The 24,068-nt window shown below is 38.4% G+C and overlaps 1 long non-coding RNA gene and 1 other non-coding gene across 4 annotated transcripts in view; both read left to right on the top strand.

Moving 5' to 3' along the window:
* Positions 1 to 24,068, top strand: part of LOC106992627 (uncharacterized) — a 320,901-nt gene that overhangs the window by 163,254 nt on the left and 133,579 nt on the right. The window lies entirely within an intron of this gene.
* LOC144333591 (U6atac minor spliceosomal RNA) lies at positions 7,402 to 7,523 on the top strand. Its single transcript, XR_013402348.1, has one exon. It is a non-coding gene; the product is annotated as a U6atac minor spliceosomal RNA (small nuclear RNA).

Raw genomic sequence — 24,068 nt, forward strand, 5'->3', positions numbered from 1 at the left:
TGTAACTCGTCAGACACTACTAGGCATGTGAATTAAGAGAATGAATGCTCTGTGTAACTTCTCCTCTGTAGAACACAGAATCTAGTTGGGAAGGACAATATCAAACAGAAAATTACCCAAATTGTTTATTAATGAAAATGTGATAAGTGCTGTTGGAAGCAGTAAATGCTGTTGTTTTGTCTACCCTGATTCTATTCTTCCAGTGACAGCATCTTGATTTTGTTTTTGAGAACTATCCTTCACCATTGCATGCAACCTTGATGAGACTCTTAGTCGAGGGGCTCTGCCCCTAGCTTGTGATTCAAGCTGGGCCAGTAAGATGCTGTTTTCCAGTAATGAGTGCTCTTTCTCTCTCTCTCTCTCTCTCTCTCTCTCTCTCATTTCATAGTATAAAGATCTTCAATGTTTGTATTTATGTTGGTCAAAAGTAATTGCATTTTTTACCATTACTTTTAATGATTAATCCTTAGCTTTTCCTTTCAGTTGAGAGTGACCCTTATATCCTTCCGACAGACTTCTTAAGTTTATCTATTAAGTTAACTGCTTGTAACCAGTTGTAGTATTTATAGCACTGCCTAAAAATCCAGGACTCAAATAACAAGTAAACTAAATTGTGGCATGATTTTGAGAGTTTGTTAGAGTTTAAGAGAATGCATTTTACTGACCGTGATGCTTGGAACATTCTATTTTGAACAGCATGAGTTGGTGACATAGGATTAATTTTCTTCTTGTGTCTGTAATAAATAACATTTCCATAATATCGGTAGTCATAATATCTATAAAACAAAATATAAATATTATAAACTTTGACAGTATAGAGCTATACCCTGACAGAAGTCCAGAGATGGTGAGGTGTGTTAACTTTCTTATCTGAGAGTATTAAGGTCAATAACTCTTTTCTAAAGCTGCTAGATCCAGAAATTAATACATCTATCCAACTGAAGAACTAAAAAATCATGAGCTAACCCAAATTGGGGAGCAGGTGGAGAGGGAAGGAAGGCATATAAATGAATGAAATTCTTCATCTTTCATGCAGAGAAGTCAGTAGGTACTGACTACCTAAGATTGAAAAATCAAGAGAGAGAGATGCAGGCATATTATTTATTTGAAGTTAAAGTAGAAACCACTGCAAGAAATGAAATGTAAATTTATTAATAATGACTTCCTTTGGAGAATAGATGGTAGGAGAAGGGTCTAGATAGAGGGTATAATTTGACACAAACTTGGCTGCAGAAGATCTGGCATTCCAGAAATATATGCGTCATTAACCTAGTGATGGCATTAAGGAAGTGATATTATCCTGGGCTGTGTTAAGACGAGTATTATTTGCAGCTAGGAAATAACCCTTGTGTCAAATTTATTGTAGGTTGGGCTTTTATTTGAATATTACACTTTGGGTCTGTAACTTAAAACATATGCGGGAAAATTGCATAGAATCCACGTATAGAAGAGGAAAATGATGACAGGAATTGGAGACTATGTACACAAGGAAAGGAGGTGGGTTGTTTTTTCTGGAGAAGAGAAGGCTGAAGGGAGACAAAATTAACAACCTATGGACAGTGAGGTGGAACTCTGGAGAACACCAGTCAACCTTCTCCATCTCACTGGACTGAACAGAAGAAAATGGGTTTAGACTGCATCAGGAGAAAGTCTGTTTTTAACACACGGGAAGACTTGATGACCTGTGGTTGTGACTGAACGTGGGAACAGGATACCCCAAGAACTTTTGGAGTACTTTAGGAATAAGATAGAAATATTCATTTTCATAGTAAGGGTTTGTATTAGACTTGAGGTCCCTTTAGATATAGCAATCACATTCTATAGTTAGATGTCTGTGAACTTACATATGGAGAAAGGTTAATGATCAAGTGGTCTAAATAGTCTCACCTTGGCTGTGGTTCCCAGGTAATATCTCATTAGGGGAAAAAAATCAATATTCACATTTTTTTTTCTTTGAAGTACTATGCTATCTACTGGTTCTTTTAAAATATATATGCATGTACATATATATAACTTTATATATCATATTTCAAGAGAAATTCATATAGTCTTAGGAGCAATAGTTATCAAATTCAAAGTTTGCACCATTAAAATATTAATGGTTTATTTTTCTAACAAAAGCAATTAAGATTTTGATGCTGAAAATCTTCAAAAACACAGAAAGCACAGGAAATATCTTTTTTTTTTTTTCATTAAAACATGAGCAAGCAAACGAAAACACACAAACAAATTTGGACCTGTCTTATCATGACTGCTGCTAAGGTGGTCCAGCTGGGTTTCCCTGTAGCCAGAATCTGGTCCCCTATGCTCATTCATTCAGGAAGGAGGTGTGAGTGCCTGATTAGCTGTGTCTTTATCTTTCATCCTCACTGCAATTGGATCTCACTTACCCAGTCTCTGACACTTATGTATTGAAACAACTATTAGAAATGTGGTGATGGGGCCGGGCGCGGTGGCTCAAGCCTGTAATCCCAGCACTTTGGGAGGCCGAGACGGGCGGATCACGAGGTCAGGAGATCGAGACCATCCTGGCTAACACGGTGAAACCCCGTCTCTACTAAAAAATACAAAAAACTAGCCGGGCGAGGTGGCGGGCGCCTGTAGTCCCAGCTACTCGGGAGGCTGAGGCAGGAGAATGGCGTAAACCCGGGAGGCGGAGCTTGCAGTGAGCCGAGATCGCGCCACTGCACTCCAGCCTGGGTGACAGAGCCAGACTCCGTCTCAAAAAAAAAAAAAAAAAAAAAAAAAAGAAATGTGGTGATGGAGTATTGACTTACCTGGCACCTAAGTCGAGGTTAATCCCTTTTGAAAGCTGGTTGTATAATCTGTGCCTAGGCAGCCGTGGCTCTGGCACATTTAGTTAAGACACTAGCACTAACATCTAGATGTTGGTTCAGGCATTTGTATTCAACACCTGGATAGGATTCTTCAACTTTGGTCTTTGGGTCTGAAGAAAACCCCTATCTACCTAAAGCTCATAGTTGCTTGAGATTTGGTGTGGGAGGGCAGAAAGGGAGGAGTGAAGGGAATGACTGTTGGTTCCTTAATCAATAGAGGCTGCCACAACAGGATTCCTGAGCTAAAGGAAGTTTGAAAATTTCAGACCATATTGATCGCAGGTGAGAGACACCTTACGGGCCAAATCTTCCTATCCATGTATACACTTGAGTGATGGACACACATACCTCATGTTATTGCACTTTGCTTTATTGTGCTTCACAGATTTTTTTTTAAATTATATCTGTTATGGTGATCTTGTGATAAGTGATCTTTGATGTTTCTATTGTAGTTATTTTGGGACACCACTAACTGTGCTCATATGAAATGGCAAACTTAACTCTTAAGTGTTGGGTGTGTTGTAACAATATATCGTGTGTTTCGAAGTAGCTAGAAGAGAGGACTCGAGATGTTGCCAACACAGAAAGGATAAATACTTGAGGTGATGTGATGGATACCCTAAATACCTGACTTGATCATTCATTATATTATACATATTGTGCATGTAACAAAATATGAAATATCACACATACCCCATAAACATGCACAAATACTATGTATCAATAAAAAAAAAATGTGGTTATTCAAAAGTAGGTCCAGCCTCAGGCATGGTTAATCGGGCTCCAGCTCCTTTGCTCTGAGGTTCTCTTTATTCTCTGCTTTTCCACGTATCAGCCTCATTTTCAGGCTGACTCTTCTCATGGTCACAAGAAAGCTGCTGTAAACCCTGGGGCTGCAGCCTCCCCATTCACCTATGCGATGGAAACTGCTGGTTCCCACAATCAGAGAACAAGTGTCCTGAGGTTTGCTCTGACTGGACTGGTGCAAACTGCAAACCAAGCACAGCGGCAGGTGGGATAAGACAATAAAGATTGCCTTAGACCAGCAGGGCCCTCCTCTGAAACTGACGATGGGGTCAGTCTCACCTAAACCCCATGACTGCTGTACAACAAAAGAAAATCTGAAATTAATAATAGGGTGGAGGGGGAATGGATCCTGGGAGAACAACCAACAAATGTCCACAGTCTTTTGGGCTCTGGGTAAGGCTTCCTGAGTGGGAAATCCCTGGGAAAGTAGAATGTTCCTTACCAATGGAGACAAAAGATTCCCATCAGCCTGGTCAGGTGTCAGGGGCTGGGTGTCAGACATTTGATTAAAGAAAATAAATAAATGGCTATTTCTTGTGAAAAAAAATGTTGTGTCTATTCTTACTGCTCCACTGATTGGCCTGTTCTCCAGTCCCTCTCCCTCTACTGGAGCCTCCCTATTCCCTGAGATACAATAATATTCAAATTAGGCTAACAAATGACTTACAGTGGCCTCTAAGTGTTAAAGTGAAGGGAAGAGTCACATGTTCCTCCCTTTAAATCAAAAGCTAGAAATGATTAGTGAAGAAGCCATGTTGAAAGTTGAGACGCCAAAAGCTCTGCCTCTTGTGTCAAACATTTAGCCAAGCTGTGAATGCAAAGGAAAAGTTCTTGAAGGACATGAAAAATGCTAATCTAGTGAACACATGAATGATAAGAAAATGAGACAGCCTTATTGCTGATAGGGGAAAGTTTGGGTGGTCTGGGTAGAAGATCAGTTCAGCCACAACATTCCCTTAAGCCAAAGCCTAATTCAGAACAAGGCCTTAACTCTCTTTAATTCTGTGAAGAGCGTGTGTAGTGCATGCTACAGAGAAATCTTTCATGAAAGAGTCAATGGATATGGCAAACATCATTGCTGTCTTATTTTAAGAAATTGCCACAGCCACCCCGACCTTCGACATCCAGCACCCTGGTTAGTCAGCAGCCATCAACATCAAGGCAAGTCCTTTCAGTGGCAAAAAGATTACAACTCACTGAAGGCTCAGATGATTGTTAGCTTTTTTATTATTATTATTTTTTATTTTTTCATTTTTTAGTAATAAAGTATTTTTAAATTAAGGTGTGTACATTGTGCTATTAGACATAATGCTATTGAATGCTTAGTAGACCACAGTAGAGTATAAACATAACTTTTATGTGTTTGGGAAACCAAAAAATGTGTGCGATTTGTGTTATTGCAGTGGCCTAGTACCCAACCCACAATACTGCCTATGCATGTCTGCATTCCTCTCATCTCCTATCAGTGCACTTCTCACTCTAACCAGCACCTCTTTCCATTCTTCTTGAACCCTTGCATCAGAATGATGCTCTGGTTCTCTTAATTTTCCCTGGAAAAGAGATGCTTTATCTGTAACTCTACTATGAATCAAATGGAGATAAGGAATAGGTAGGAGCTGTGGCTCTCATTTATTTCGCTGCTATTCCAACGTGCTTAAATTTTTTAACCCTTCTGCCCACTCACTATTTGCTGGTTACAGAGGTTGGATGCACATCTGTCCTGTGCAAACACATGAATACACGTCATATAGTCACTCCCCAGCTCTGCATACTGAGCTCAAAGAATTTCAGAGCTAGAAGGAAGCAATACAATTTTATGCTCTGAATTTGCAGTTGAAAAATCAAGACCCAGAGAGACTGGCTGTATTGCCCAACACCATGTAGCTGCTTACTGCAGATCTAAGACTAGAACCCAGGTCATTTATTTCCTAGGATCCTGCTGCTTCCTCCAGAAAGGATGGTCCGAGACGCCAACAGCAGCTGGATGTTCTCATCAGTCCTCCTGGTTCTGTTCTGCTCTGAAGTTGTCAGAGGCGTGGAAACATTCTCTGATGAGCCACTGGTTCCCACAGCTGATATTCTAATATTTAAGAAAAGCCACTATTATGAGGTATTTCCTGAAACTTAGCATGGTTACTAAATAGACCTGTAGCACTAATATTTACATAGTAACCAGTGGCTTACAAAAGAAAGTATATGCAGACAAAAGTTACTTTGTTATGACACCAATTAATTCTTTCTGTTTCTCATTTTAGTTTTTAAAAATCTCAAAAAGCAAATGATTCTTGCTCATTTCGTTTCAGTTTTCTTGTCTATAAAATAAAGCAATATGAGATGGTCTCTAAGATCCTTTCAAAACCCTCAAAACGTGGATATCTGCATTTGGGTTTTCTGAAGAGCTAAGATTTGGGTACTTTGCCTTAATTTTGAATACTTCATAATGAAGCCTTTCTAAAGTATTCTCCCTCACCTGCTGTCATGCACAGTGTAGGCAGAACACTTTGAATCTTTTCTTGGTGGGCTAGGATCAGGTATAGGGGAACACCCATGGGGCTGAATTCTGCACCAGTGGCGATGTCCTCAGGGATTAAAACAATATTCAGACCACTGGCTTTTTGAGTTATTTTATCAGAAGTGATATAATTTCTGAAAAAGCAGAACAACAACAAGAAGATAAGTGAAAAAGGCTCAAAGGCCGCTAATGAGTGGGAAAATTGGCCAGTGGCTAAAAGCCAAGTGCCTTCTTGCAACTAAAATGCCTTCATTATTTTTTCTGCCACTGAAGGAGGTAGAACAGAACATTTATACTTACCACCTGAGCAGATTTCTGACTGGAAGAAATGTGAAGAGGCAGACACATGTGAGCTTTAAAGGGTAGGGAGCCGTCAGGAGGATGATGGTTGCCTCCAGGGTGAAGAGGCTCCTAGGGGTGAACGGCTTGTTGTCCAGTTATATTGTCAACCAGGGTTTGTGACAGCCTGGCTCACTCATGTAGAATTTTTATACATGATATAATTCACAGGACTCTAAGTTCCCAAATATCCTCTGCCATCAACAGTTGATTCTAATCTCTTGTTCTAGGAGCTGCATGACCTCCTCCCACCACTCCTGATGTCACTTGTGTGAGGAAATGACTTGATATGCTCTCTCCTTAGCAGGGGGTTGGGAGGGGTGGACACTGAGGACCAGGACAGCAAAAGATTACCCTCTAGTCATATCTCAAATCTGTATCTGTCTGTGACACAGCCAATCCACTCGACCTAGTTATTTTCACAATTTCACGTTAGCTCCAGTTATAGAAGCTTGAAAACATTAAAGATATTCTTTACACTCTAAATAGAAAACAGATATATAAAATGCATATTTATATGCAATATATACACATTTAATGTGGGTATCTCTATCTATCTATCTATCTATCTATCTATCTATCTATCTATCTATCAATCAGTCAATCAATCACAGACAAAGGTAGAAGCGGAGATGCAAATTCAAGAAGCCCAGAGACATTATTCTATGTCGTTTTTACTACTTTCCACAAGTAATGATCTACATCTCCATAAGTCTTCCTTGTTTTGGGAGTCTGAACTGTGCTTTTAGAGACCCTCACTCTGAGGAGACTAACTTTAAGTTTTTATTTATATTCATTAACAAGAACATAAAAGCACCCTACCGAGGACGTCTGAAAACTAAAGTTGAATGCAGTGCTCCACACCCAGCCCCTGCCTGCTTGGTTGCAATAGTCACTTGTGGTCTAGTTTACATAATAGCTAGAGAGGTTAGCATCCCCTTTGACAAGGGTGGAAGAGACCCTTAGGCCTGACAAATAAAATAAAAAAATAGCTGTAAAACCAGTAAAGATTGTACTAAATGCTGTCTCGTGAAAAAATAAAAATAAAAAAAGGATATAAAGAAAAGCCGGAGCATTCTAGCCAGTTGTCTAATTCTGGAAAATCATATAACTTCTCTGGGTCTTGTTTTCTGTGTCTATAAAAGGAGCTTGGAATTTTCTATGATTCTAAGCAGCTGGGCATTAAGCTTATCGACGACCACACCTGTGGCACAAACGTGTTTTTGGAATAGTAGTAGGTGCTGAATTTGTCAGAAATTGTTTGAATGAGGAATGGATGGATAGGGCGACTTCTGCCCATCAAGCCAGAAAAAGTGTGTTGACTTTTGTCACTTGAAGGCGCCTGATTAGTGTATTAGAGACTAAGCCTGCCCGCTAGCTTTGCCATGGAATCAATCTCACTCTGGGGCATGGTCGAGATCATACCGTGGAAGTAGTAAGGGAGCAGGACTACATTTTTGCCAAGGGGAACCCAGAGCAGTGTTATGCTGCCTTCACTGGGAGGTGGAAAATTCCATTGCAGTGAGCAAGACCATCTCTCAATGCACAGGATCCACTTTGAGTCAATTTCCAGGTACCCTCCTTTGTTTGATCAAGTTTGTTAAAGAGCCTCTTCCTTATGATTTGGCTTGCTGGCTAGATCCACCTACAGGGAGAGAAGAAACTGGAGTATTTTTGTTTCTGTGACAGGTATACCTCACTGTAAATTTTTAAAAAGAAGAGTAGATTGTATTAGCATGGAGAGGGAATTTAAAGGGATAGAACATACTAGAGAAATATTGAAGGGTAGAGGAGTGGCAGAAAACTGGGCCAAAAGGGCATCACTTTGTAACCCTTAGAGAAATTTCATAGGGCATGGGAATACAAGTTGGAGGTTATTAGTATGTCTGTGTTGCTGGCTTGTCCATACAGACTTCGTGCAAATATCAACAGTGGATTTGCTTTATAATTAAGGTGGAATTTTGCAATTCACCTATAATAAAGAATGTGAGTAGTTTATTAAAGATTGGTTTGTATAGTGAATAGTATTTATTGCAAATAAATAAAAAGCACAGTGGTCACACACAGAATGAGTAATAATCTGTTTAAAAATGGAGCTAGCATGAAATTGCTGAAGACATACCTTGATCGAGCATTATAAAATCTCTTCTTTATGGAAATATCTCTGTATTTATTGATTGACCTACTTCTATATACTTCTAGTTGGACTTGTACTAATGATGAAAGAACTTGAATATTTCAAAAGTTGAACAGTTTTACAGTGACTTCTGACAAGATACAAAGCATTTAGTAGTTAAGGGGGGATATATACTTCTTAAAGGTCATTTTTAAGTGTATTAAAACCGTTAAATAAGTGTGTAGATTGTATCCGTCTCTTAAACCCCAAACTAAAAATCTTCAGGAAGCATAAACACAAATTCCCTCAATCAAAAAAAGGCTGCTTAGCAGACTAAAAAGAATATAATTAAAGAAGCCCATTTTAGTCATATATGCAATTATTTTAAGATATGTTTATAATTTGCATTTAGTAGCAAGATCGGGTTATAAAGCATACAACGTACCAACCTTAGTAATCACATTAACAGAAATAAAATGTCTACAAACTTTAGAAAGTTGATTAGTAATCTACATTTTGTACTAATTATGGAGGGCACATTATAGGTTATAAATACACAAGATAAAAATCCCAGGTTTCTGAGTGCAAAAAAATAAACTTTCATATATTTTGACAAGCATTGCATGGTCTGAACTATTTATAATACTTTAGAGTGTACTAGCACTTTTTTGGTAATATAAAAAGTAATAGAATCTTAGTAATATGAGGTCCCACTAGAGATATTTGCTATTAAATTGTTGCTGAGTGTGCTGAGGTTTGGGGGAGAATTATCGAGTTTGCAGATTAGCAAAGCAGGTTCTGGCAATGTTTTAAAATTGAATCAGTGATGCTTTAAAATGGGGTATATTTTAAGGATTCACAATAAGAATTTAAAAATAGATGAAAAGATGGGTTATCATCAAGCAGTGTATGTTAATTAGTGTCTTTATGCAAACTAATTTCATGTTTGTCTACAGCTTTAAGTATATACAACAAGCAAAGGGTTAGGGGTGAGGCAGAGTTCAGGAAAGACTAATTGAAAATGAGAAGTGACATTAATTTTAAATAAGTGCTTTCCCATTTTCTGCTTTCTTTTTATTTTTTAAAAAAATCTTTCCCTTTCTACCGTTAGCAGAGCTGCAAGCACAGGATGGCCCAATTTTGTGAAATTAGGCTTTTGCCTGTGTTTCTAATTCAGAATTTGATGTACTTTAAATGTGCCCCCTGAGTGTTGCAGCTGAGAGTCCGCTTCTCTCCTGGGTACTGTAATCTTGGTGGGGTCACTAAAAGGAGGGACATGTCACAGGTAACCTTCTGCCACTGGCTATGGGGAAGCTTTCTTTTGTGTTCTTTCAGATTTGAGTAAAGTTGCCAAACATGAGAAAGCTGCTTGATGATGGCAGAATTGTTAAGTCTACTCTCTTAACCGTGTCCACCAGTTTACCAATGAAAAGGTCAGTGGCATGGAAAGAGGAATTCTTTACAGCTGCCAAACAACTGGTTTAATTCACTTGTGTTCCACCCTAGAAGTGCTCATGGTGAGGAGACAGCTACTGGAAGGTCAAGAAATAAATCCTAGTAGTTGGGTAGTCATAATTTTCAACAATCATCTTCCATTTATTTTGAAGCAATTATTTCAATCTGAATTAGTTATTAAGTCACATATAAGGTAGGTAGTTAGCTTGTGTGATATAATGATTCAAAGGTAATTTGTAATTAATTATCATGAAATACCTTTACTAGAAAAATAAGTCCTATATAAATTAAACTAATTTTTATGGTACTAGTAATATTACTATACCTATCAGAGGTGGGGCCTTTATTCACTATCAAAATTAAAGTTACACTAATAACATTAACATTAATAACAGTTAATAACATTAACTTTTGTTACGGGATAATTTTAGATTAGCAAGGATCCTGAGAAGTTATCCAATGTAGCTTTTTACCTTCAGAGAGAATTAAGCTAAAGCTCCACCTCTTCCTTGAAGATGATTCCTTCTGCCCTAAACCTTGGAGAAGCTTTTCTTCCTTTGAATTCTGTGCTGTATCTGTGCTGGACACTTGGAATTTAGCATTGATTACTCTGTATTGCAATTTGATGCATGTGTCCTATCTCCTGAACCAAAGTGTCAGACCCTTTCCAATTAAAGACTGGAATTGAACATTTTGGCCCACTTCCTGCATGTCCTAAGGCAGTGGTCTATCGTGGAAGATGTTTGGTATGCACTGAGGAGAATGGTCTAAATTTATCTTGGAAATCATGTTAGTCCTTAACAATCTTCTCTTGGTATTTGATCAACAACTTGAATTAGAAAGTATCAGAGATGTTTGGGACATTAGGTATATTCTAATTGAACCCCCGTTTTACAGATCACAAAACTGAGTAAGGGCCAGAGAGCAAAATCAATTGCCTAAGACACATTGCTAGTTAGTCAACAAGAACCCTCTTTTTAGGATGCCATCTGATATTAATACCAATGCGTATGCCCTACATTAGGGTCTAACTTCACAGGTGGACTCTTCTCTCCTTAGGTTTGCTCATTTGAATGAATGAATGGTTCCTTATAAATGTCCGAAGTGCCAAACCAATGTTCTTTCTTTGTATATTCATAGATTAGCAGCAGCTTATAATGCTGAAGATACATTCTAATACTAGCCAGTGGCCCTGTAACCTAAATTTACAACATCCAAGTATTCTGTATTCCCTTGAACATGTGATTTTTTTTTTCCCCCTTTGAATTCTATGTTTTTTGGATTGCTCATGGTGGAAGGTTTGGGACATAAATCATCATCATTTGCTACTGATCCAATTTGGGAAAACTAGGTCAGTGAATTGTACATCTGTATTAGTTGGTGTGGAAGGACCATTTTAAGCATTCTCAGACATGTAGCTAAGGAAGTCTGGGGCTCTCTGACATTACATAATTTCTCTGCTAAACCAAAGATCTCATTGAGTTTGCTGTTCAGCCATGTCTTATGTTGGATTATGGGTATATTTTTTCAAAGCTCAGTTTCATCATTTGTCCAGCTTCACAGTAGTTTCCCAGATAGGGAGGCTACCTTCCAGGCTTGGCTGGTTTTTCATACATTGCTGGGAGAGTTTTCAGTGAATGAATACAATGTAGAGTTTTCATTTGTCACAGATGTTATCTGATTTCTAATTTTTGTTCAAATCATTTTAAGGAAAAGCACCACCCAGTTTCTGTGACCAACTTTTAAAAAAAGATGAAAAGATTTTCTCAGCATGAATAATAGCAACAAGCACATGACGGTCTAAGCTTTTGAACTCTCAGACAGCTGGAGTGCCCAGAATCGGAGTGATTTTAACGACTGGAGTGCACGGTGAGAGTGTGATCAGAGTAGAGTGTGTGATCTTAAAAAGTCCTGGTGTCATGTGGGGAGTTTCCATTCCTTGACTAAATAGACTTTCTGGTTTGAAATTAGTGTCTCATCATGACAAACAGGACCATGTGTAGGGAGTTTGTCAGAGGCCTTTCCTGTCATTCGAAATGTGCCCTTGGTTTTGCTTCCCCTAACCCCAGTGCCTTGGAATGCTGTTTGAATCTGGGGATCAAGTGATTCTAAAGTCTCTCCAAGAAAGGAGAATTCAATGAAGCATTCAGCAGCAAAAACTTGGTTAAAAGTGCAGCCTGTGTCAGCACAGGAATGAACTGGAAACAGACTGTGAAAACCTCACCTGTGATCAGTATCACACCCAGACAGTTGGAGACATCAGGAGGAGATGGTCTGTGTTTTCACTGCCTTGTTGCAGGCAGTCATGAGAGTGACCGGAGGTCACTGTGACTTGTAGTTGTAGACCCCATTTACTTTGCGGAGAGCAGGCTGAGAGGCTAAATTCTGTGGTCTGTTGATTATTTTACCTTGGCTTTTCATAACCTGGCAGTTTCCAAAAATAGTTTGAGGACTAACAGAATTGCTAACTCCCTCCCACTCCACTCCCACAATGACAGTGAACACAACCAGTCTCTTTTTTCCTTTGTTTCATACGAGAAGGGAAATGTTTATACTGTAATATGAGAAGACTATAATCGAAAAATAAAATCTTTCTTAAGAAAATCCCCTCATTTTGCTCTGGACCTGTGAAAATGTTTGCACAGACCTGCCTTTGGGAAATCACTTCTCTAGGGTGAGCAACATTATGAAATTCCCTCTGTATGGCCGTAGCATAGCTTTGTTCCTAGCTCAGGCTAACTTTCTTTGTGCTTGATGCTTTTTTAAAAATTCTGGTTGAATGTCACTTAGTACTGGCTGAAACCTTGTCTAGTAGTTTTGGTAGATGCTGCTGGTATTAACATAATTCATTTATTCCACTCGCTTATTTAACAAACGTAGCCAGACCCAGGCTATGTACTGAAGAGATAAAAACAAAATGAACTCACTATTCTCAAGGAGCTTGAAACTCCTTTTCAAGAATCTGTTATTTAAACATTTTAAAAAATCTCTTTTTGTGCCATGAGGGCTTTTATAGAACACAAGCAGAAATTGTGAAATGAGTATTTATCTATAGATCCTAAATAAAGGTTTATTGGAGAAGAATTCTCTCTCTACCTCTTTTTTTCCTCTGTACTATTCAAAGAAACCTTGTTTCTGATAAAGTAAGGTAGAAGTTAACTAGATAAAATTCTGACAATGAAATTTAAATTACAGGATCCATGTGATTTTGGGGCATCAAAAACCAAGGAACATTTAGAATGCGCCCAGCCCATGGAATCTATTCCTTTGATCTACTCAGCTCACCAAGATGATTGTTCAGCCCTCCCCCACTTTCTCTCAAAATATCTCAACTACTAACAGCAGCAACAATAAATGGAAAGGAAAGGAGGAAAGAAGAAAAATCTCCTTAGGGGCATAAATTATTTTAATTTGCTTTCTGCAATGATGAAATTAAGAAAGCACTAAATAGCTACATTACTTTGCATTGGGTAAACCCCCAGGCTTCAATTGCTGGGTAACATTTCTTGCAGCTGATGAGGCTAAGAAACTCGTTTTGCTTTGAATAGATTGGTGTGTATTCAGAATCCTACTCAGTGAAATCCAGTTGTTTGTAAGCTTAAAATTGTAAGGCTGGCCAGGCACGGTGGCTCAAGCCTGTAATCCCAGCACTTTGGGAGGCCGAGACGGGTGGATCACGAGGTCAGGAGATCGAGACCATCCTGGCTAACACGGTGAAACCGCATCTCTACTTAAAAAATACAAAAAACTAGCCGGGCGAGGTGGCAGGCGCCTGTAGTCCCAGCTACTTGGGAGGCTGAGGCAGGAGAATGGCGTAAACCCGGGAGGCGGAGCTTGTAGTGAACTGAGATCCGGCCACTGCACTCCAGCCTGGGCGACAGAGCCAGACTCCGTCTCAACAACAACAGCAACAACAACAACAATAAATTGAAAGGCTTTGTATGTATTTTTTTGAAATCAGGACCCATTTCAAAGGCATATTACTCACTGGATAAATTGCTGGTTCACAGTTCCAAACCAAAATCAAAGGGGTCTTCAGGCAACTTTGACACTGTCAAGTACCTGGAACTGTATTGCTACATGATGAGCACTAAGTAAATGTTTGCTTAATGAATGAAGGCATGGATTCAATTAATGATCATATCAGCTAGCATTTGTATATTGCTTTATAAGTTGTAAAGTGATTTCACATTTATATTCACTATAACACTTTGAATAAAGAAGAAATTAACTTCACATGTTGGATTCTGCTTTAAAGCTTTAAAGCCACTGATACATCCTTGGCTTACGTGAATATTAATTATTTAATTAATAAAGTAAAAGCTAGGGATCAAAACAGTGGTTTAAAAGATTATGCTACTATTATTTTTATACAATGTGGGGCAGAGTTGATCCTTAAACCAGAATTCCACCTCCAATTAATGTTTACTCTCGTGTGGTTGTGGTATGTGTGTGTGTGTGTGTGTATACACAGGCGTGTATACACTAGCTTTTCTATTCTCCCCAGAAATGTAACCAAAATATCTAGAGAGAAACAATCAAATATTTATACCAGAGCTTTGGTGCAAGTAGCTAAGATAGCAGCCACTGACCCAGCTGGACAGTAGTAGCCTTTTATTTTTTCCTTATTTGGAGTCATGGCCTTGACCCGGCTGAATGTCAGTAAAAGTAGTGTTGGGCAATGCTCCCAGATAATTCATCTAAGAACCCCAAAGCTGGCCATTCCATGCAAGTCTCCTTCTTTGCAAAGGCTGTAGATCACAGAAAGGCTTCCTTGAGAAATGAGAGGCAAAACAAATCAAATCAAAGCACAAAACAGATAGCAACCCACTTCGGGTTCCTGGACACACCAGCTCTCAATTTTGTTTCAAGAGTTCAGACGTCAGTCCTGATCATAAATTGCTGTAAATTCTGAGATTTCTAATAGAAAACAGTGGTTTGGCTACTTTAGCTAAGTATTACATGAGGCTTGGTGAATGTTCAGTTAGTAGTAAATTACTGAATTCCTTGTTTTTGTTGTTGTTCTTGTTGTTTATTTGTTTTCTTGGATAGCTTTATTTGTTAAATATATAGTAAAATGGTGTTATAATAAATTCACAGAGAGATTATAAAAAAAAAAGTTCCTGCATAAATTGCCAGGTATAGTGAGTCATGCCTGTTATCCCAACATTTTGGGAAGCTGAGATAGGAGGATTGCTTGAGCCCAGGAGTTCAAGACCAACCTGGGCAACATAGTGAGACTCTGTTTCAAAAAATTAAAAAAAAAAAAATAGCTGTGCATCGTGGTGCCCATGTGGTCCCAGCTACTAAAGAGGCTGAGGCCTATCCAAAAAACAGGCATAAGTTCTTGAAAAGATGCATTCCTATTTATGTTGATGTATCTTTCAATTCCTGCCTCAAATTCGCTGAGTTCACAATCCTGAAGTATCCCCAGGCCACAGTCAAGCTCCTCAGGATCTTATTGTCTAAAATTAAATGCAAAGGAGACTAAAAAGAAAAGATTGAAAGAGAATTAGAAGCCAGGCGGTAGTCAGCGAAAAAACACTTGGACTTCCTAGAGACCTTTGTTTATCAAGATGCTCATGAAAATTGCCAAGAAAGCCATTTTAAAGCTCGTATCAAGAGGGATTGTGATTTAGTAGGAGCAATGTATAGAAGCAGGGGAGTTGGGTTTCAGGTTCCTGTTCTGCTGCCTAATTACTGAGTACCATTAAACAAATCACTTAATCCCTTTGAGACTCAGTTTCCTTGTATGGAAATAGGTATGCTCATATGACAGACATCACAGTTTTTGTGAAGACAAAGATGAAATAATTACAGGAAAAGTCTTTATAAAGTGATGTCAAAACAGGTGCTATTACCAGTGGTAATATTTTTATAACAGTATTTTTTATTATAAAAATAATTTTCATTGCAGAAAAGTTTTACAGTTATGTGAGTTGTGCTGACCACACAACTGAGGGATTCTGCAGTATCTGCAGATCCTTAAATGTCAGAGCATCTGCCTGATGTTACTGGGATTTGCTGCCATGCCTGTTTAGAAACTCTGCTTTGGAGCTCTGGGTCACTACGGACTGCTCATAATGCTTACATTCCAGGGGCCACTTAAAGAGATTCCGCCGAAAGATTCCTTAGAAGTAACCCTACCAGCAAAATTCCAGATGCCTGTAAAATCTATGGCACAGCCTGTGTGCTGGAAAGAGACCACTGGGATAGAAATCAGGGGACAGAGCCTTAGTCTCAATACTCTGTTAACTCTTCATGGTCCTGGACCTCAGTTTTCTCATCTGCAAAACGACCAGTTTGAACTAGATATTCTTTGACGTAGATTCCAGGTACAGCGTTTATAAGTCTTTGCTCAGTGTGTTGTTTCAGTGGGCTCTTCAAGCACCAACAGGGGCCAGTCAGGAAGGTAGGACCTGCCTGATGTCAACTCAGGGCACGTCCCACAATATTTCCAGATGCCTTCAGGAATATGGAGGACCACTGTCACCCTGTGTCACCTGTAAGATGGGAGAAGGGAACCCAGTCAATAAAGATGAGGGGGGCCAGGCACGGTGGCTCACGCCTGTAATCCCAGCACTTTGAGGGGCCGAGGTGGGCAGATCACGGGGTCAGGAGTTCAAGACCAGCCTGGCCAAAATGGTGAAACCCCATCTCTACTAAAAATACAAAAATTAGCTGGGTGTGGTGACATGCGCCTGTAGTCCCAGCTATCGGGAGGCTGAGGCAGGAGGATCACTTGAACCTGGGAGGTGGAGATTGCAGTGAGCCGAGATCGCACCATTGCACTCCAGTGTGGGCAACAAGAGCAAAACTCTGTCTCAAAAAAAAAAAAAAAAAATTATGAGGAAACTGTTGCCCAGTTTCAAACATCTCCATTTTTCTCATTTCCCTGGGTGGATGGGAAGAAAACCATAAATATGTCTAGGAAGCCAGAAATATGAATTGGTTACAGATTATTTTCTCTAAGAGGATAATAATTAGATAGATTGAGTGTAAAAGATAGGACTAAATGGGTGGGGGTACCATAGAGAAACATCTGTTGGGAAGGACCAGAATTGCTTTTGTGTCTAATGGGAACAGAAATATGTTTCAAAGCATTTGAATGTTGCTTCAGACAATAGGTTTCAACCTATATGAAGCCCTTGGAGTATTCTGGAATGAGAAGTTTTTCAATGGAGTGTCTAAATGCTAACATACAGATTTAATGTTGGGGTTCTTCAACTCACAGCCAGTACCAGCCTTGACACTGATTAAAACAAACGTTTATAGGAGATTTGAACTTTGCTAGTATTTGCCCAGTCAGGGCAATTTATTGAAATTTTGGGTCAGCTTTTGTAATAACACAATAAAGAATAAAATCTTTTTCTCTTAAACTTGTCATCAAGAGTATTTGCTCTCAGAATGTTGTGTGAAATATTAAAATGTGATCCATTATTAAAATAAAATGGTTTTGCTTTCACTTTACTGTGAGAACAGTATATATCAAGCTCTGAAAGACTTGAGCACTAAAAAACAAGCGGTGATTAAAAAGGAATTCTTAAAAGCATAAGAAATCTAAAAAGTGGATTTCTTTAGAACATAATGAAATATAGGTTGAAAAGGTAACTTACCAAAGTGACACCGCTCTTATTACTGGAAGAGTCTTCGTGGGTGAATCAGTAATATATGATTTAAAAAAGATTAAAGGGAGGCTGATGTACTGACGTTAAATTCCACACAAATATTCTGGTTATTGAATCGTAATTTATTGTAGTTTTACTGGAAATTTTCTCCTCCTAGTTCTTAAAAGGTTTTCCAGGCTCAATTAGCACCTTTACTCCTAATAATCAATATTGATTTTACTGTATTCATTTTAGATTTTAAAAATTTTGCCTAAAACTCAAATCTTAACTATTTTTAAAGTAACATTTCATTAAAAAAAAAAAATCAGGCTTACCGGGTAGGCTTTCATTGCCATCCAAAAAATGATACGTTTTCATTTACTTGAGGTGGGCTCTTAAATTCAGAAACGTAGTTACAGTTCTGGGTAATATGAGCTCTCTTTGGATTCAGAACTATTGACAAGATGTTAATCGAGAATATGTGCATCATTTTCCAGTATCTTCTTAAAATTGAGTGATTATTTTTAATAATACTGCAGATTTTGTTCTTAACCTGCCTATTCATCTCTGTACTTCAGTATACTCAGTGTGTCTAGGAGCTGGTTATGTTGGTTTCACAGGGCACATTGCCTGATGGGGGACCATGGAGGTTGCCCCCAGTGTGTTATGATATGTTCTCATGGGGAGAGTGAGCAACAGTCAAGGGCAATTCCTGTTCATTCAGTGTGCTGTGAAGTGAGCTGGAATTACCCGCTTTTCTATATTACTTGCTTTTTCCCTCAATTGACAAGCTTTCTCTGACAACATGGGACCCGTTGTGTCTGGAAAATAAACACTTCACCCAAACCTTTCCATTAACTCCTGTAAATTGTTTTGTGTAAATGTTTCCTGTGATTTTTCATGCAGCATTCAATGGCATCTTCTTTTGAAATGTAAAAGATTAGTTTTGTGGTTGTTTTTAGCATTCTCTAGTAGAAAATTAAAAAGATTTCTAAGGACTACCTTTTCCAGTCACACATTTTACAAACATTTGAGCTACTACCTTGGGTTGGCCAGGAAATGTCTGCTGCCACATTAGCGATGTGATAATGGGCTTCACATATCACCTGGACATTAATAGAATGAACTCACTTACTGCTCCTGAAAGCAGCTTTGTTCTCAGCGGGTGTCCTGAAGGCACTGAATGAGCACAGTGGACCTTCTATCACAGAGGTGAGAGTCAGAAATAACCTAAACCCATCTTTATCTCTGGTGTGTGTGTGTGTGTGTGTGTGTGTGTGTGTGTGTGTGCGCGTGTGTGTGTGTGTTTCGTCTTTATTTAACAGGTCCACTGATATTTGATGGAAATGACCAAAATTCAGCTAGTTGCATAAAGTATTTCTGGGTCTCCAATCTGTTCTGATCTGTGACATGCAAAACTTCTAATGACTGGGGACCCCTAACTCAGCTGCAATAGCCCATCAAAGGTGCAACTTTATTCTCTCATAACAGCTTTGTAATGTGATCAGCAGACATATCTGCTAACTTTTCCCTGAGCTGTGCAGATGTGGCCGTAAAAGAGGCACTATGCCATTGTGTATTTCCTACTTTCCTTCAAAAATGAATTTGCTTTTTGATTGTGGCAGAACGGCTGCCATATACATTTTCCGTGTAATTTTTTCCATATAAATTAAGTGATCATCCACTTAAAGCCCAAACTATGAAAATTGGGAAATACAAAATAAGAATGATTGAGAATTATTATTAGCTTTATAGAAATGCCCTTTGCTTTGCAAAGGTATTTGCCATAGAATTCTATAAATAAAAGGCATCTTTTATGCATTTATGTCATTCTTCAATTAATCAAAATTAGTATTATTCTGATAGATACCAGTTACATAAATTAAAACATGGACATTATTAAATAGCCTTGTGATGTGTGTGTGTGTGTGTGTGTGTGTGTGTGTGTGTGTGTGGTTTTAAGGAGTGGAGAGTTTAATAGGCAAGAAAGATGGGCGAAGGCAGAAGATAGAAGCTCCCCCATTCAGAGACAGAGGGAGGGGGGCTCCAAAGCCCAGAGAGGGAACCCCGACTTTTTTTGGTTTTCGGAAAAGGTGTGCTGTATGATAGATTTATTTAAAACTTGGACACACCTTTTAACTTAAAAAAAATCAGGCTTTGAATTATTTTTTACAAAAATAAAATGTAAGGTTTCTAAATTTTAGTTGTGAGTTTTTAACCTATTTCTCCTCTGAGGAATATGGGCTCGTGACTAGCATATTTTCTTCATATCACATTCAAAGTCGAATCTGGTTTTTCTGGCAATCACATGGATAGGTGTAAACAGATAAATAGTCACCGCACTCCATTGACTGCCATGGCTCATTTTTCATCTTTTGAAATAAAAGCCCAGGAGAATTTTTGTCAGGATAAATTGGAGATTATAAAAAAGGTTTTGTTTTGAAGTAGCTACTTTGAGTATGGCAGATTCGTGAGAAATTTTCTTTTGCCTTTGATGCCTTTTAAGATCTAGAAGGCTCTCTACAAAATTAGAATTTTGGTTACAGAAAGAGTGTTCATCTAATCCTAAATTAAAGAACTGCTTTTGAGCCAGGGCTGGAGTGTTTTGGCTTTTGTAATTTCAGATATATTATCAAGTTTAACACTAAATTTAAACATTATAAATTAGTTGACTTTTCCCTTAATTAGCCACAGCTATGTTCCCATAGAAAAGCTGAAAATATGAAGTTACATTTTCCTCTAAAGGAGTCTAATTACATTATGATCTGGAATAATACCTCCTTAACGATTCTTTGAACAGTACTGCCTATGTTTTCTTCCACTATGCAGACTTTTCATAAATAACAGTCTACATCAAGACAAACAGTACATTCAGCAAGCTGGAGAAAGCAAATGAACCAACCCTCTGTATTCAAAACAAGCTTCTGTGGAATTCACAATAGATGTATACATTGTTCATTGGAGTATTTTAATATTTTTTCATACAATGCTATCCATCAAAACTCCAAAGAAGGCAAATTACTCACAAGGAAGAATATGAAGAAGCCCAGAAATACTGAGCTATGTACGATGACATCATGAGGCTAAAATATGCCACAAATACAATAATACTACTAATTACTAAAAAAGAAAATACAATCACCAGATCAGTGGTCGTATTAAAAATGGGCTTTCTTATTTAAGGCCAAAAAAAAAAAAGGCCCTATCCATTCTGATCTATCTTCCTTATTCAAAACAAAACAATGCTTCTAGAAAATCCCTCTAGACATTTTAAATCCTATATAAGATATCCTGGAATAAAAGAGCATTACATGGACTTCTGGATGGCACAGCTACAGAATTATTATCCATTGCACTGTAAGGAATGACTTCCCCTCCAGTCCAGGGTTCATTTTTTTCCCCCATAATCAATGTTTAACTCATCATAACAGCTTAGTGAGGCAGTGAGGCCAGATGTGTCAGTTTTACTTTTCCAAAGGAATTCTGTTCCGGGAATTACACTGAACATGGTGACATGCATTGCTTTTTAATACAAGTTTCTTTATTCCCGAAATTCAACTTTATTCTATATTTATTCATTTCTTTAAGGACTACTTGAGTTCACTAAAAATTAAATAAATAAAAATGCTTATACGTGCTACATGCCATGGACCTGTGGGCATAAATAACACGATGTGAATGCAGATACACATCCTTTTCCCATTTGTTTCCATTCTCGGTGCCAACTTTGGTTCAATAAACAATGACTTTCAACTTGGTATGAAGGAAGCATCTAGTACGTAATGCACAGAGCTGTGCCCCTCCAAAGAATGAAACCCTTCAGAATGGCTAAAGGTGAGAATAGAACTGAAGCTGTTGAGAGCAGAATACAAAACAAGAGCAGTTGCAAATTCACCTGAGGTGACGGCACAACAGTGGCTGAGTCAGGGAAATATTTTCAAGCAAAATATTTTGTTGATCACTTTTACACACATGACCGGTAATCAGTCTAGACGATATTTATGAAATGAGCATTGAAATGGTCACAGAACTGAGCAAGAACTGAGATCGGCTGATTCATTCCTTATGGCATATGTTCCTCAGCTTCTCTAGCAAGAAAATGGAAGCATTAATTCTTTCCACATTTCTCAAAAGCATGTTTCAAGGATTAAAGAATTCAAGGTGGCAAAGGATCAAATGACCGTTTATGTAGGACTCTTCCTAACCAGCAGGGCATCATGTAGTACACTGGAAGAGTTTATTTATTGAATCGCCAACTGAATTGGCCTCGGAGAGTTAATACAACATCCACGGTGACAAATTTACTCACTACAAATGAATTGCATTAGTTCCATTATTTGTAAAGCACTTTACCATCTGGGAAGAAAGTTGTAGTATAAATTCCATTCTTTTCAGTATCTTGGCTAAGGAGGTTCCAAAGAAACTAACTCAACATTTTATAAGCCAGAAAAGTGAGGTTTTTTTCTTCTATTAATTTGCTAAATGTTCTCTGCCCCGCGGTTTTAACGCAGGAAAGATGGCAGGTGACAGAGGGCGTGGGCAAAGGAGAAGAGGTGGTTTTACAAATTTGGAGTTGATTCTGGCTTAAAGCAGGGGTGCCGAGTTAATAACCAGAAGAATCATTTAGTTGAGACTTACCTCCAGAGCAGAGAGCATCTCAAAATTTTAGCAGATTCAGCATAGTCTCAGAGTTCCAAAATCTTAGGTTCCTTTCCTCAAAGCATTTCCACAGAGACAATATTATGTAATGTCAGGTACCTATACTTGGAATTCCAGTGATCTGAGTTTGAGCCACAGTGCCATCATTGTTCACTGTTTGACTTTGGCCAAATTAATTTTACCTCTCTGAGCCTCAGTCACATTCCCTTTAGAATGGGAATAAGAATGTTACCATGTTAGAGGGTTATGGTAAGATAAAATACAATAACGCACGTAAGGCTTCTAGCATGGTACTTGTACATTGGAAACCCTCACCAAGTGTTCACTCTTATTGCTGTCATCAAAAGTGTGACCCCCAAGTGTCTGCTTCACTAGAAACAGTGCCTTGAGTGGTCTGGGAGAGTCCAGTAGACAATAATTCAACTCCCTGACATGTAAATAGTGGAGTATTGATATTTTTGTTGGCTCCTATGGACACATCCTGCCCATTAATTTTGAGCACTAACCTGTACCCATTCATCCATTCATTCAGAGAGCACTGAGTTAGGGCCTCTGTGGGCAGGTCCTGTGCTAGTCCATTGAAAAACGGAAGGGAGATCCCGTCTTTTGGAAACGTGAAAATACGTAGAATTACTTTTAAAACAACATGAAGCACATTTGTGCATACAGATGAGCTAGTAATGATTTGATTGTTTGATCACAGCTAATACTTATTGAGATCTCATCAAAGGCTAGAGCCACTGTGCTAAGAGCTTTATGTAAATTATGCCATTTGATCCTTACAAGGATCCTGAAAGACCTAAAAGATGCTATTATTATTGTAAACTTCAAACCCAAGAATTCTAACTCCGGAGTCTGCATTCTTGACTACTACTCTAAACTGCCATCCTAAGAAAATATAGATTGCTAACCCAATCAGTATTGGGTTAATCTAGTACTCAATTAACCCAATACTGATTGAGTTAATCAGTACAATGCTTCTAGAAAATCCCTCTAGGCATTTTAAATCCTATATAAAGATATCCTGGAATAAAAGAGCATTACATGGACTTCTGGATGGCACAGCTACAGAATTATTATCCATTGCACTGTAAGGATGACTTCCCCTCCAGTCCAGGGTTCATTTTTTTGCCCCATAATCAATGTTATTGAGTACTAGTTTGGTTAATTGAGTATTTTTCTAGTATAGCTTTTTTAGGATAGCCTGTCCTCCTTGAAGACTTAGACCTTATACTTTGCCACCATGCTGTATTGATCAAACACAGTTGCAACTGCATTTATTAGCAGTTATAACCCTGTACATTTTTATCTGCAATTTCCAGTGAATAGAGAGGCATTGTATGTTTTGTTATTTAGATCTCATGTTTCACCAGCAAGACCACAAGGTTCTCGTTTATGTGATCCTAACTGGGAGGTCACTACTCTCCCCATTTTGCTGCTAAAGAAGCTAAGCCTTGGATAGAACCACTCCACTGATGAGCAAAATCAAGTATAGCTTGAACTCAGGTCTTTGACCCAAATAAATTATGAAATCATAGTTCATCTTTTAAAATTGGAGTAATGCATTTTATGCAACCAAAGCAAAAGTGACTTTAAATTTGATGACTGTTGGAACCATTGCATCATCCCTCTGTAGCCAGCTCATTTCTTGTTCATTCAGTCAAGATCACTGAGCTCCTCCCAAGTACTAAGCATTGTCAGGAAGGCAGAAATAAATCAGACACAGAGCCTGAGTG

This window comes from Macaca mulatta, chromosome 12 (assembly GCF_049350105.2).
Source record: "Macaca mulatta isolate MMU2019108-1 chromosome 12, T2T-MMU8v2.0, whole genome shotgun sequence".
Classification (NCBI taxonomy): Eukaryota; Metazoa; Chordata; class Mammalia; order Primates; family Cercopithecidae; genus Macaca; species Macaca mulatta.